Here is a 15,450-nt window from a genome sequence, read left to right on the forward strand (position 1 = left end):
CATATTCCATCCCTTTACTTAGATTGTGTATATTAGGTAGTTGCTGTGGAATTGTTAGATTACTTGTTAGATATTACTGCACTGTCAGAACTAGAAGCACAAGCATTTTGCTACACTCGCAATAACATCTGCTAACCATGTGTATATGACCATTAAAACTTGATTTAATTTGATTTTGTCTCATCCCCCGGTCCTGTGGAAAGAAATGTGTTTTTTGCCAATTTTTACTGCACACTTGTTGTTTGTGGAAATTGATTTTATAATGTTGTATGTTTTCCCCCAACACCACTTTTATCGGGGTCAAATTTGTCTCCACCTTTGTTTATTGGGGTGGTTCAAAATATTGGGGAATATGCCAGAGCTGAGGATGATGTTAAAGAGTTTAAGTATAGCCAATTGGAATTTGTGGTCTGTATATTTTAGATTTTTTTTTAGGATACCATCAACCCTACAGGCCTTTTTGGGTTGGAGGGTTTGTATTGTGTCATTTTTGTTCTTTCCATGTAATTGGAGAATCCAGTGTATTTGATCATGTATATGTTTTTGCTGTTTGTTCTTTGTTATAAAACCGAAAAGATGGAGAAGGGGTTTATCCATACATCTCCATTTTTGGATAGATAACTCTTCGTGTTGTTGTTTGTTTGGAGTTTCCCAATTTTCCCAGAAGTGGTTAGATTCTATGGATCTCTCTCTCTCTCTCATATGATTTGGTCTAATTGTGTTGCTGTCCTTGGCTCTGTGGGGTCTGTTTGTGAACAGAGCTCATTTCTCTGTAGGTGATGGCTTTGTTATGGAAGATTTGGGAATCGCTTCCTATTAGGTGGTTGTAGAATTTAACGGCTCTTTTCTGGATTTTGATAATTAGCAAGCATTGGCCTAATTCTGCTCTGCATGCATTATTTGGTGTTTTACGTCTCTCTCTCAGTCAGTCAGTAGACCATTGTTTCCCTTTCTCCCTAACAGAGGCAGCTCTCATGCCCGGCCCTTCCCTCCATCAATCTCTGTCATAAATCTTTCAGAGGAAGAGAAAGGGAGCTGCTGAATACAGATTTGTCAGCAATTCATCTAACTTCCATTACCAGGCTCTGGATATTGTGTTTTCCTAACCAGGAAACAATGAGCCACTCAAACACCTAGCCCCGAGGTTGTGTGTGTATGTGTGTGGGATGGGGGGAGGAACACAACATCCTGATCTGACACATACCTCCATTCTTCTCTTGTTCATTCTCTAAAACTTGCTTTTATGATCTGGTCAGTCATCTATCTGGCTCTTTCAGGAAACCCCATCAACGCTGGTCTTTCTCTTAGAACCCCATAGAGGGTCAACAGGAAGAGGAAGCAGGGATCTGCTCAGTTGCATTTTAATTCAGCCAATTCCAAAAATCCCTTATTGCTAATAGAAGGCACTACTCAAAATTCCATTGGAATGTAAATTCATTTTCTGAATTTAAATGGAACTGAGGATGACAAACAGGGAGGTGAATCGAGCCGTGACTATAATGTATTGAGCCATGACTAGACTGTATTAGCAGTGGAGAGGCAGGCTGCTGGACTGTCATGTTCTCTGTTGGAGGGTTGTGGGATACTGTCATACACTCTGGCCAGCTAATTGATGATCTGTACTTGAGGAAGGAAAGGACACAAGTGTGTGTGCGTGCGCCCATGTGCCCTGATGAGTAAGTATAAGAGTGCTGACAGCGTTTCTGAGAGACAATGCCCAGCTCAACAAACACTTTTCCTGTTCTGTGTCCAAAGCTTTCCTGTCTCTGTTTTGGTTGCTTTCTCTCTCTGTCAGTGAAATGCAGCATCCGAGTTCGTTGAAAGGATTGAGATCTTACACACACACAATTTACTTTGGTTCTTTATCTTTCTGTCCCTCATATTGACACAAACAGATGCATGCACGAGCAAACACATGCACATTACATTTACATCTTAGTCATTTTAGCAGACACTCTTATCCAGAGCGACTTACAGTAGTGAAAGCATACATTTAATTTCATTTAATTTCATGCATTTTATGTATTTGTTTTTGTACTGGCCCCCCGTGGGAATCGAACCCACAACCCTGGCATTGCACACACCATCCTGGCATTGCAAACACCATGCTCTACCAACTGAGCCACAGGGAAGATGCTCGCATGTACGCACACACATACACAATCTTGCTGACTCTAATCGCCCCATATAGAGAGCCTGTGGTTCTTCAACCCATAGTGGGACATATCCTTGAATTGCTGCTTCAGATTATCCCCCATCCCCCTCTACCCCATCCTCGGGTCCCCCTATTAGCTCTCCTACTGCACCACGGGGGCTAAATGTAACCCCTCTACCTCCAGTGGATCTAGGATAGTGTCCCAGGCAGTGCTCAGCTGCCACAGCCAGAATTAGAGTAACAAACAGCTGAGCCTCTCGGAGGTATGGTCATGTGACATTCCCACCCACAGGGGGATAGGGACCAGGGTAGGGTTACTGCCCTGAATCACAAGCAGCACACGTGTGCATGTCATGTGTGTTTGTGTCCATATGTGCTATTTGAGTGTGTTTGTGAGCATGAGAGGCAGCCACAGGCACCATGTTCTTTATATCGTGGACCTGGTTTGAAAACTTGCTGACGAAAGCATTTTTTTCATCAATCATTACTCGTAATGGCCTTTGTCCTAGTGACCTGGTTTATGATACACACAATTGTGTGTGGATATCTCAATGAATGTCATGAGAGATACACTGACACACTGTTGTCTCATGTCATGAGAAACAATATCTGGAGGGCTTTTATGTTTGAAAAGTATTATTGGTGAGGAGTTTACATTGTATCTTATGAAAAAAACTGCTTTCACCAGCATATTTGTGATTGTTTAGATAGATTGTTTCTGGTCTGTAGAACAACAACAACAGGGAGGCTGTTTTTCAATGTCTGTCAGCAGAGCAGGTAAAGGAGAAAGCGCTGAGCTTTGCACTAGCAATTACTCCTCTGGGTGACCTGATGCTTAGTCTTCAAATCAAATCAAATTTTATTAGTCACATGGCCTACCACTGTTGTGTCATTTGCAAATTTAACGATGGTGTTGGAGTCGTGCCTGGCCGTGCAGTCAGGAGTGAACAGGGAGTACAGGAGGGGGCTGAGCACGCACCCCTGAGGGGCCCCCGTGTTGAGGCTCAGAGTGGCGGATGTGTTGTTACCTACCCTTACTACCTGGGGCGGCCCATCAGGAAGTCCAGGATCCAGTTGCAGAGGGAGGTGTTTAGTCTCAGGGTCCTTAGCTTATTGATGAGCTTTGAGGGCACTATGGTGTTGAACGCTGAGCTGTACTTAATTAATAGCATTCTCTTACAGATGTGTTCCTTTTGTCCAGGTGGGAAAGGGCAGTGTGGGGTGTAATAGAGATTGCATCATCTGTGGATCTGTTGGGGCGTATGCAAATTGGAGTGGGTCTAGGGTTTCTGGGATGATGGTGTTGATGTGAGCCATGACCAGCCTTTCAAAACACTTTATGGCTACAGACGTGAGTGCTATGGGTCGGTAGTCATTTAGGCAGGTTATCTTAGTGTTCTTGGGTACAGGCACTATGGTGGTCTGCTTAAAACATGTTGATATTACAGACTCGGACAGGGAGAGGTTGAAAATGTAAGTGAAGACACTTGCTAGTTGGTCAGCGCATGCTCACAGTACACGTCCTGGTTATCTGTCTTGCCCTGCTGCCTTGTGAATGTTGACCTGTCTAAAGGTCTTACTCACATCGGCTGCGGAGAGCGTGATCACACAGTCTTCCGGTACAGCTGGTTCTCTCATGCATGTTTCAGTGTTATTTGCCTCGAAGCGAGCATATAAGTAGTTTAGCTCATCTGGTAGGCTCGTGTCACTGGGCAGCTCTCGGCTGTGCTTCCCTTTGTAGTCTGTAATGGTTTGCAAGCCCTGCCACATCCGGCGAGCATCAGAGCCGGTGTAGTACGACTCGATCTTTGTCCTGTATTGATGCATTGCCTGTTTGTCGGAGGGCATAGTGGGATTTATTATAAGCTTCCGGGTTAGAGTTCCGCTCCTTGAAAGAGGCAGCTCTAACCTTTGGCTCAGTGCGGATGTTACCTGTAATCCATGGCTTCTGGTTGGGGTATGTACATACGGTCACTGTGGGGAAGACGTCATCAATGCACCCATTGATGAAGCCAATGATATATGTGGTGTACTCCTCAATGCCATTGGAGGAATCCCGGAACATATTCAAGTCAACAGTCCTGTAGCTTAGCATCTGCTTCATCTGAAATGTTTTATTGATCTAGTTATTGGTGCTTCCTGCTTTTATTTTTGCTTGTAAGCAGGAATCAGGAGGATGGAATTATGGTCAGATTTGCCAAATGGAGGGCAGGGGAGAGCTTTGTATGTGTCTCTGTGTGTGGACTAGAGGTGATCCAGAGTTATTTTCCCTCTGGTTAACATGCTGATAGAAATTTGGTAAAACTGATTTAAGATTCCCTGTGTTAAAGTCCCCGGCTACTAGGAGCGCCGACTCTGGGTGAGCGTTTTCTTGTTTGCTTATGGCGGAATACAGCTCATTCAATGCTATCTTAGTGCCAACCTCTGACTGAGGTGGTATGCAAACAGCTGTGAAGAATGCAGATGAGAACTCTCTTGGTAGGTAGTGTGGTCTTTAGCTTATCATGATATACTCAACCTCAGGCGAGCAATAGCTTGAGACTTCCATTGATACCAGCTGTTATTTACAAAAATACATAGTCCACTGCCCCTTGTCTTACCAGACGCCGCTGTTCTATCCTGCCAGTACATCGTATAACCAGCCAGCTGTATGTTGACATTGTCGTCGTTCAGCCACGACTTCGTGAAGCATAAGATGTTACAGTTTTGGTAGTTTAATCTTCCCCGTAACTCATCGATTTTGTTGTCCAAAGATTGCACATTTTCTAGCAGAATTGAGGGAAGTGGGGATTTATTTGATCGCCTTCGAATTCTCAGAAGGCAGCCCGCTCTCCGGTCTCTCTTTCCTCACCTCCTCTTCACGCAGATCACGGGGGTCGGGGCCTGTTCCCGAGGGAGCCGTATATCCTCCACCTCGGGCTCGTCAGAGTCGTTAAAGAAAAAAAGGATTCTGCTAGTCCGTTGTGAGTAATCGCAGTCCTGATGTCTAGAAGTTATTTCCGTAATAAGAGAAGGTAGCGGCAACATTATGTACAAAATGAGTGAAAAAATAAGTTACAAACGCAGATTAAAAAAAAAAAACACAATCGGTTAGGGGCACGTAAAACGTCTTCCTTTTGCTCCGGTGCCATCTTACTAGTCTTACTACTGCTACTACTGTTAGTACTACAGCAGGGGTGTCAAACTCATTCCATGGAGGACCTAGTGTCTGCTGGTTTTTGATTTCTGCATTCAATTAAAACCTACACAACCAGGTGAGGGGAGTTATTTACTAATCAGTTACCTTAATTCCTCAAAACAGTACTACATAGAGCCATGACTACATGAAACTCTATTCCACATCAAGTAACTGACGCAGCAGTAAAATTAGATTTAAAAAAACACGCACGCACACACACACACACACACACACACACACACTATACATACACATGGATTTAGTACTGTAGATATGTGGTAGTGGTGGAGTAGGGGCCTGAGGGCACACAGTGTGTTGTGAAATCTGTGAATGTATTGTAATGTTTTTAAAATTGTATAAACTTGTCACGACTTCTACCGAAGGTGGCTCCTCTCCCTGTTCGGGCGGCGCTCGGCGGTCGTTGTCGCCGGTCTACTAGCTGCAACTGATCCCTTAACCACGGGCCTGTGGTCGTCAGAAGGAGAGCGCTGACCGCCACCGCAGTGAGGCCCCCGTGTTCGCGCCGGGGGACCGGGTCTGGCTCTTGACCCGAAACCTGCCCCTCTGCCTGCCCTGCCGGAAGCTGGGGCCGCGGTTTGTGGGGCCATTTAAAGTCCTGAGGAGAATAAACAAGGTGTGTTATAGGTTACAGCTCCCCTCTTACTACCGTATTAATCCCTCGTTTCATGTGTCTCTCCTCAGGCCGGTGGTAGCTGGTCCACTGCAGGACGTTGAGGTGCGAGAGGTCCCTTCGCCCCCCCTGGACATCGAGGGGGCCCCGGCGTACACAGTCAGTTCCATCTTGGACTCTAGGCGTCGGGTGGGGGGCCTGCAGTACCTCGTGGACTGGGAGGGGTACGATCCGGAGGAGAGGTGCTGGGTACCGGTGGGGGACATCTTGGACCCATCACTGCTGCGTGAGTTCCACAGCCTCCATCCGGTTCACCCTGCGCCTCGCCCTCCAGGTCATCCTCGAGGCCGGCGTCGGCGCGCTACGGGAGCAGCACATCGGGGGGGGTACTGTCACGATTTCTACCGAAGGTGGCTCCTCTCCCTGTTCGGGCGGCGCTCGGCGGTCATCGTCGCCAGTCTACTAGCTGCCAACGATCCCTTTTCGTTTGGTTTTTGTTGCACCTGTTTTGAGCTGGGTCATTAGTGGGGTATTTAGTCTCGCTTGTCTAGGTTGGGTTCGTGCGGGATTGTTTGTTGTTACCTGTTGTGGGTTTTGGGGTTCCGTTTATTTTTCTTTGTCTATTGTGAGCTTACGTTTCTCTCTGGACTGCGTCCCAGCACTTTTTGGGGTGGACTATTTTGTCTGGTTTAATTTATGCCTGTTCATGGTTTTTTTGGACTCTGGAATAAACATGCTCTGCAAGTGCACTTTTGGTCTCCTGCACCTGACCTCCCCTCCCCACCATTCCTAGAGAGCAGTGACAAAACTGCCTTAATTTTGCTGGACCCCAGGAAGAGTAGCTGCTGCTTTGACAGCAGCTAATGGGGAGCCTCTCCACCAGGTGGGTTAATCAATGAATGTCATATTTTGAGGCATCTTTTCCGGACATTGAAAAATACGCATTTTCCTGACATTGAAATCAGATTCATTTTAGTTTCTGAATGAAAGTTGAAAATACTTATTTTTCTGATGCTGAAAATACATATTTTACAGAGGTAGAAAATATCAATTTTCCAAATGTTGAAATCAGGCTAATTTTTGGTTCTGAATGAAAGTTGAAAAGAGGTCATTTATAGGAGTCTATGTTTGGGCCATATCAAGGCTGGTTCAGACTGGATAAAATCTGAACCAAAAATAGACGTCTATGATTGGTTCAGATTTGGTCTGGACGGGACCACAAACCAATGTCCTTTGATGTGGAAATCAAGGACGGTCCGGAACTGCACCAAAAAAAGACATCCAAAAGGGGTTGGAATCAGTCCATACTTACTGAGGTGTAGCCTACGGTGTTGTCTGAAATTTAATTTTATGAATGCCCATCTATGTGGTAAGCCTACCGTTTGTAAAACATAAAAGAACGACGTCCGGACAGGACCAAAAAAAGTCGTTGGCTCGTGCTTACTGGGGTGTAGCCTACCATGTCAGTCCACATGAATGCCCATCCATGTGGTAGGCCCACCATTTGTAAAACAGGCCATTGCATTGGCTGTATTAGTCCTGATTCCTATGACTTATCAATTTGGCTATTTAAGCTCTGAATATCAGCTACCCAACTTTATCAGGAGTTATTATGAGCCTATTTGCAATGTGTTTACACAGCAGGAAATGCAGAAGTATTTTCTTTTTCGCTATGATCAGCTTGTCAAAAATGTATGGATACAAACGTGAAACCACTGATCATGACAATGGGGTGAAACTCCTGGGCAACAGTTGTGATTGTCCATTTCATATTGTCCATTTTACTTTGACCTGTCCTGTTTTTAGGATATGTTGCTTGTTAACATGACAGATCATTTTTTATTTGATTGAGCGCCATTTAGGTCAGGCTATTTGATCGGAGAAACCTGCATGATGTAAAAAGTGTCCATCTCATGAAATTGTCATACATTTTATCTCCAGCCTATAGGCCACAGAACAAAGGCTGCATACTATTTCTACCATATCCTGTACCTGGTACATGATGTTTTTGTTCAATTTTTTTTTTTTTAAGGAACGTTGGAGGTGCGCTGCGGAGATGCGTCTCTCCAACAGCACCCTGGAGAGGCACGCTGGGAATGGACAAGCAAAATATTTGGCGCCCCTGCCTTTGACAAAGTGGGCACTGCTTATCAAAGGGCAGCGTAAGCTCTCACCTTAAAAGCCCATACTCTGGGTGGATGACGTGGCAGGTGGCAGTGTGTTAGGCACAGCTTGTCCCATGAATTAATCACAAAAATTGAGGATTCGCTGATAACTTCGAAACAAACATTCTAGATAATGTAGATCATCTGGAACTATTTATTGATCATAATTTTGATATGCTCAAAAAAGAAACGGATACATTGAAGTGAACAAGAGAAGACCTTTCCTCGAGTTCTGCGAGCAAAACAGGAGGAAAGCCGCCGTCTAAAATTCCAAACTTAACATTGGAGGGGGACGTTTTTATAACTATGTCTCCAAAAGATAGAGCATTGCTTACAAGTATGAGCGAGCAGTTAAAAAAATGGGATCTATTGCCTACTGGGGTTGGTTGAGGCCTTAAAAACAGGAATGGATTACAGTAATAAAATAATAGAAGAAATACGAGTGGAAAATAAGATATTGAAAACTACCGTGGACTCCCTAAAAGACACCACAGAGAGGCTACGGTATGATAATAAAACAATGAAAGCCGAATTACTTGATCTAAAGTGCAGAAGTATGAGAAATAATATTTTTATAATGGGAATAAAGGAGGATGAAAATGAAAACTATCAGTCACCGGAGGAAAAAATCAAGGTGTTCATGAAACGTAATCTCAAGATGACGGACGAACAGGTCCCAGCTAGCACAATGGGTCTAGGCCGATTCCGGCTGAGAGTCGGGGCACTCGGCTGAGAGTCAGACTCGGCCGACGTCATGTGACAGGGATTAGGATGCTAGCAAAGTCGGCTGAATTCCAGTAGACATAAACAGCCCGATGTACTTGGGCCGATTCCTGGCAGTCATTCATTTTGATTCCGGGCCGAGTCCGACATCCGATTCCGGGTCGATCCAATCAGTTCCGGCCCCCGGAAGAGGTCCGCTTCTGGGCCGATTCCTCATTGCTAGCTGGGGTGGAAACAATTGATTTTCAAAGAGCTCACCATTTTGGTAGCAGAGCAGAGGGAAGGCCCCGTCCGATCGTAGCTATGCTAATCCTCTACAAAATGAAAATGTCCTTGTTACAACAGGGTGGGGAATTGAAGAAAACCCCATTCTCTAATAATGAACAAGTTCCTCATGAAATAGTTGAGAAACGATGTGCCCTGTACCCCACTTTCAAAAGGCTCTGAGCAGAGAAGCAGAATGTTCATCTAGTGGTCGATAAATTCTATGTAAATAATAAAATGTTCAAGGACTCGAAGATTACAACGTGGCTGTGAGTGATATCTACCTCCTGTTGAAGAAGTCCCCAATACACATTTGCACCACATTACACAGTACAAATATGGATTCATTGTGTTTTTTACAAAAACATTTTTTTTTTGCATGAACAACTTTTTGTTGTTGTTTTTATTAGTGCGTTATGGAACCGTGGACTATGTGGACTTCAAATAAGGTTGGACTTATGGTAATGCAGAATGGGTATGATAAACGTATCCTTTTTCTATTTAGGCAATATGGAACTTTGGACTATATGGATGTAATATCAGGTTATGATTTAGGGGAAGGCGACGATGGGTAAGGCTGACCTTTTTTCTCTTTATGATTTTTTATGTATTTAATTTGAAGATTGTTCGCCGATGTGAATCGGAATGATTAGCTTTTAAGATAAAACGTCATATGAATAGATGTATCATGGGGCTAGGATGAAGGGCTATATAATTAAAAACCTGCCTAGATTCTCTATTGGAATAGGCCTATACAATCCTAAAATAATTGGTATTACCCTTTACATTTAAAAAATACTTCTCAATATAAAACATGTCAAGAATTATTATTGTTCTGATACATGGTGTCACGTCCTGACCAGTAAAGGGGTTATTTGTTATTGTAGTTTGGTCAGGATGTGGCAGGGGTGTGTTTGTTTAGAGTGTTTCGGGGTTTGTTGGGCTATGTTCTGTTTTGAGAGGGGTGTTTGTTTAGAGTGTTTCGGGGTTTGTTGGGTTATGTTCTAGTATGTCTATTTCTATGTGGTGTTTGTTGGGTTGACCTTCAATTGGAAGCAGCTGCTCCTAGTTGCTTCTAATTGAAGGTCCTATTTAAGAGGGGTGTTTTCTATGGGATTTTGTGGGTAGTTGTTTCTTGTTTAGCTGTGTGCCTGACAAGACTGTTATCGTCGTTGTTTTTGTATACGTGTGTTTTGTTTCGGTTTTCCTTCTTTCTGCCTATTAAAAAGAAGATGAGTATACACATTCCCGCTGCGTTTTGGTCTAATCCTTACGACTTCCGTGACACATGGATGGATGGATGGATTAGGTATTGTCAACAAGGTTATTGTCTCTAGTGTGTGTGGGCTGGTTAACACTGGGATAAAGTGATTCAAGTTAACGGTAGAACCAATACAATAATTGGCTTATGGAAGCGAGAGAAAGGTATATTAGGTGTATATTATTCTATATAAACTATTTACGCTACCTTTTATATTCTTGATCCTAATGATATAGGCCTAGGTGTAAAACAGCCGAGGTGATAGAGCAACGACCCTGGAATATAAAACATAATGTGTAGAGTGGAGAGAGGGTTGGTTTAACAGGTTTACTCGCTCTGGATTTTCAGTATTACATGTGTTCTTTGCTGTCATGCTGTGGCAGAATCGATTGTGAGTTGAACTTTCCCATAAGGGAGTGCCCGGGGTTGGCTTGCGGTCGGCTCTGGCACAGCCATGGCACGATATAACAGGATATAATGGGATGCCTAAGACACATTTTTTACTTGCAGCCATTAGCAGCCATTAGAATCTATGTTCCTTTTTCCTTCTTCCTTTTTTTGTCAGAATAGAGCAGGATATAATTAGAGCTACAGTTAGGAAAAAAAGTATTTGATCCCCTGCTGATTTTGTACGTTTGCCCACTGACAAAGAAATTATCAGTCTATCATTTTAATAGTAGGTTTATTTGAACTGTGAGAGACAGAATAACAACAAAAAAATCCAGAAAAACGCATGTCAAAAATGTTATAAATTGAGTTGCATTTTAATGAGGGAAATAAGTATTTGACCCCTCTGCAAAACATGACTTAGTACTTGGTAGCAAAAGCCTTGTTGGCAATCACAGAGGTCAGGCGTTTCAATGTTGTGATGCGAAAATCCTGGCGAAATGCATAACATATAGAATAAAAAAGGTTATAGCAGATATTGTTCATCCTGATCAGACAGGTTTTTACATGGATGATGTATTGGAGATAATATATACGACAATTACTTCAAACAATTGAACGTTATGAAACATTGAAGATACCAGGTCTGGTCTTCATAGCAGATTTTGAAAAGGCGTTTGATAAAGTAGGATTAGAATTTATATATAAATGCCTGGAATACTGTAATTTTGGTGAATCTCTTATACAATGGGTTGAAGTTATGTACAGCAACCCCAGATGTAAAATAGTAAACAATGGTTATTTCTCAGAAAGTATTGGGCTTTTAAGAGGAGTAAAACAAGGCTATCCATTGTCTCCATATCTATTTATTAAAGTCATTGAAATGCTTGCTATTAAAATTAGATCCAACAAGAACATCAAAGGTTTAGAAATCCAGGGGATAAAAAAAGTGTCAATGTATGCTGATGACTCTAGTTTTTTCTTAAGTCTGCAATCTGGATCCCTGGACAGTCTCATTGAATAACTTTTCTAGCCTCTTTGGATTAAAACCTAATTATGAAAAGTGTACCATATTATGTATTGGATCGTTAAAAAATACAGTGTTTACACTACCTTGTAGTTTACCAATAAAATGGGTGGATGTGAAGTAGACATACTTGGTATTCACATCTCAAAAAATATAAATTAACTTACAATTAATTTCAATAGAAAGTTTGCAAAAATAGCTAAGATTTTGCAACCATGGAGAGGTAAATACTTGTCTATTTATGGAAAAATTACATTGATTAACTCTTTGGTCCTATCACAGTTTACTTACTTACTAATGGCATTGCCTACTGCAGATGATTCAATTTTAAACTCATATGAGCAAAACATATTTCATTCTATTTGGAATGCTAAGCCATACAAAATTAATAGTGTCTATTTATATACTGAATATGAGTTTGTGGGGCTAAAATGATTCAATATTAAAGCTTTAAACCTCTCACTAAAAGCTTCACTCATACATAAGTTATACTTAAACCCAAAATGATTCTCCAGTAGATTATTAAGAAAAGCTTATCCTTTGTTCAAAAATTGCTTTTTTGCCTTCATACAGATTACAAATTCTCGTTTCCGATTAATTGAAAATGAAATTGTGCTTAAAGTATTGCCCTTTCTTAAACAAGCCATATAAAGCTGGTTTCAATTACAGTTTTATCCTCCTGAAAAGATAGAACAAATATTACAACAAATGTTATGGTTAAACTCAAATATATTGATTAACGAAAAAACATTCTTTATGTAAAAAAATGTTAATTTTTTTTATTATATTTATTAATGATATTATGAATAGAAATGGAGGAGTTATGTCACATACACAGTTATCAAAAATATATGGGAATATCTGCTCAATCCAAATTTACAATCAACTGATTACAGCACTACCACAAAAATGGAGGAGGCAAGTGGAAAAGGGAGAAGGTAGGGAACTTGTTTGCCTGCCATACAGTTGAAGACATAAGTTTACAAACACCTTGGCAAAATACATTTTAACTCAGTTTTTCACAATTCCTGATATTTAATCCCAGTAAAATTTCCCTGTCTTAGGTCAGTTAGGATCACCACTTTATTCTAAGAATGTGAAATGTCAGAATAATAGTAGAGAGAATGATTTATTTCAGCTTTTATTTCTTTCATCACATTCCCAGTGGGTCAGAAGTTTACATAGACTCAATTCATATTTGGTAGCATTGCCTTTAAATTGTTTAACTTGGGTCAAACGATTTGGGTAGCCTTCCACAAGCTTCCCACAATCATTTTGGCCCATTCCTCGTGAGAGAGCTGGTGTAACTGAGTCAGGGTTTTAGGCCTCCTTGCTCACACATAGTTTTTCAGTTCTGCCCACAAATGTTCTATAGGCTTGAGGTCAGGGCTTTGTGATGGCCACTCCAGTACCTTGACTTTGTTGTCCTTAAAGCCATTTTGACACAACTTTGGAAGTATGCTTGGGGTCATTGTCCATTTGGTCATTGTCCATTTGGGACCAAACTTTAACTTCCTGACTTGTCTTGAGATGTTGCTTCTATATATCCATGTAATTTTCTTCCCTTATGATGCCATCTATGTTTTGAAGTGCACCAGTCCCTCCTGCAGCATAGCACCCCCACAACATGATGCTGTCACCCCCGTGCTTCACGGTTGGGATGGTGTTCTTCAGGCTTGCAAGCCTCCCCCTTTTTCATCCAAACATAACAATGGTCATTATGGCCAAACAGTTCTATTTTTGTTTCATCAGACCAGAGGACATTTCTCCAAAAAGTACGATCTTTGTCTCCGTGTGCAGTTGCAAACCGTAGTCTGGCTTTTTTATGGCAGTTTTGGAGCAATGGCTTCTTCATTGCTGAGCGTTGTTTCAGGTTATGTCGATATAGGACTCATTTTACTGTGGATATAGATACTTTTATACCCATTTCCTCAGTCCTTCGAGCCGGATTCGATTGTTGCTATGGATCCGGCAGACAGCCTAGTTTACTATGACACATACAAGGCACAGGCGCACAAAGAGTATAAGAAGGAACAACTGCTACAGCTCCTCCTAGGCATGCTAAGATACATCCAAAGTAACCTACACACAACCCACAACACAATAAAGCGAAATGGTGTCCAACTGCAGCAAAACGGTGCCATCCTTAAGGATGAGGGGGGTGCTAATCTTACTGGCACCCCCTCAACCTCCTCCTGCTGGCGCAGAGGAATCCACCGTACCTGCCTCCATAGAAACCAAGCCTGAACAATTCCAAGGAGTCACCCCGGCTCCGCATCCAGGAGAAAATCCGGCTCCGCATCCAAGGGCCAAGAATCCGGCTCCGATCCTCAAGGCGCGAATCTGGCTCCACATTAAGGTGTCAATCCGGCTCCAATCCTCCAAGGCCCCCCTTCTGTGGCCAACGTGCCAGCCCCTCCAAGACCCCTCCTGCGGACAGTGCACCAATCCCTACCAAGCATCGGCCTCCAACTCTGACCCTAGGGGCCAACCCAGCTCCTGGAAAAGAGGACCCTTCACCTCCAACCCCCCCTCCTGTGCTCTAGAGCCAAACCCAAGCCTTACTCCTGCGTCCAACAAGCCAAACCCTCCAACTGGCGTGATGGATGGCAAACTCCGCCCCCTTCCTCCAATTGCCATTCAGGCACTCTGCCCTCCTCCAGAACCACCACCCATTGTGCCTCATGGGATGGCGGTATCCCTCCCATCACCCTCCTACCTGGCCTCTGAACCCCTTTAGTCACCCCTAACCATCAGCCACTCCCCATTTCCATGGTCCTTCCCTTAATATGAGTTTTCTATGGAAACTCGGGAAAGGCTGTTCTGAAAGATCATGCCATCTCACAACTTCCCATCAAAACGTATATCTTGCAAACTTATCTACCGGCCTTACAAACCATCAAATCTTCATCCTACCCCCTATGTGCTCCTGTGTCCTTGTGCTTTGCCTTTTAGTTAATACCCTGAGCTGGAAACCTTGTTGCCAACCATCATTCCTACAGATGCACCATAGGGGCAATATTATTTCTCAACCTAGCCGAAGATAAAGAACTAGGGTAGACTGTAAGGATGGTAAAACAAGGACAATTCTCCCTTGTGGAGACATTTCCCAGGTCCCCATGAGGACCAAGGCTATTTTAGGGTAAGGGCTTAGGGTTTGTAAAAATAGGATTTTGAATAGAAATACATTTTAGGTCACCACAAAGATAGTAACATATTCTGTGTGATTGTGGATAGGGGTGTGGGGGTGTGTGTGTGTGTGTGTGTGTGTGTGTGTGTGTGTGTGTGTGTGTGTGTGTGTGTGTGTGTGTGTGTGTGTGTGTGTGTGTGTGTGTGTGTGTGTGTGTGTGTGTGTGTGTGTGTGTGTGTGTGTGTGTGTGTGTGTGTGTGTGTGTGTCTGCCTGCATGTGAAGAGGCAGAGATAGATGTGTGTGCGGAGGGTGTAAGCAGCAGGATTGTGTATGGTGTACAGCGGACTGGAGTGTTTATGATCCGAGTAACATGAGCAGTGCATGAGTGTGTCCCACCTACGTCATAACTCTAAATACAGAACTACAGCAGTGTCTGTGTTTGTCAATGCATGCGTGCGTGGGTGTGCATGTCAAAAACTGAAGTTATTTCAAATACAATACCACAGACACAGGCAGGAGGCAGACAGT

Source organism: Salmo salar, chromosome ssa12, assembly GCF_905237065.1.
Source record: "Salmo salar chromosome ssa12, Ssal_v3.1, whole genome shotgun sequence".
NCBI classification, from domain to species: Eukaryota; Metazoa; Chordata; class Actinopteri; order Salmoniformes; family Salmonidae; genus Salmo; species Salmo salar.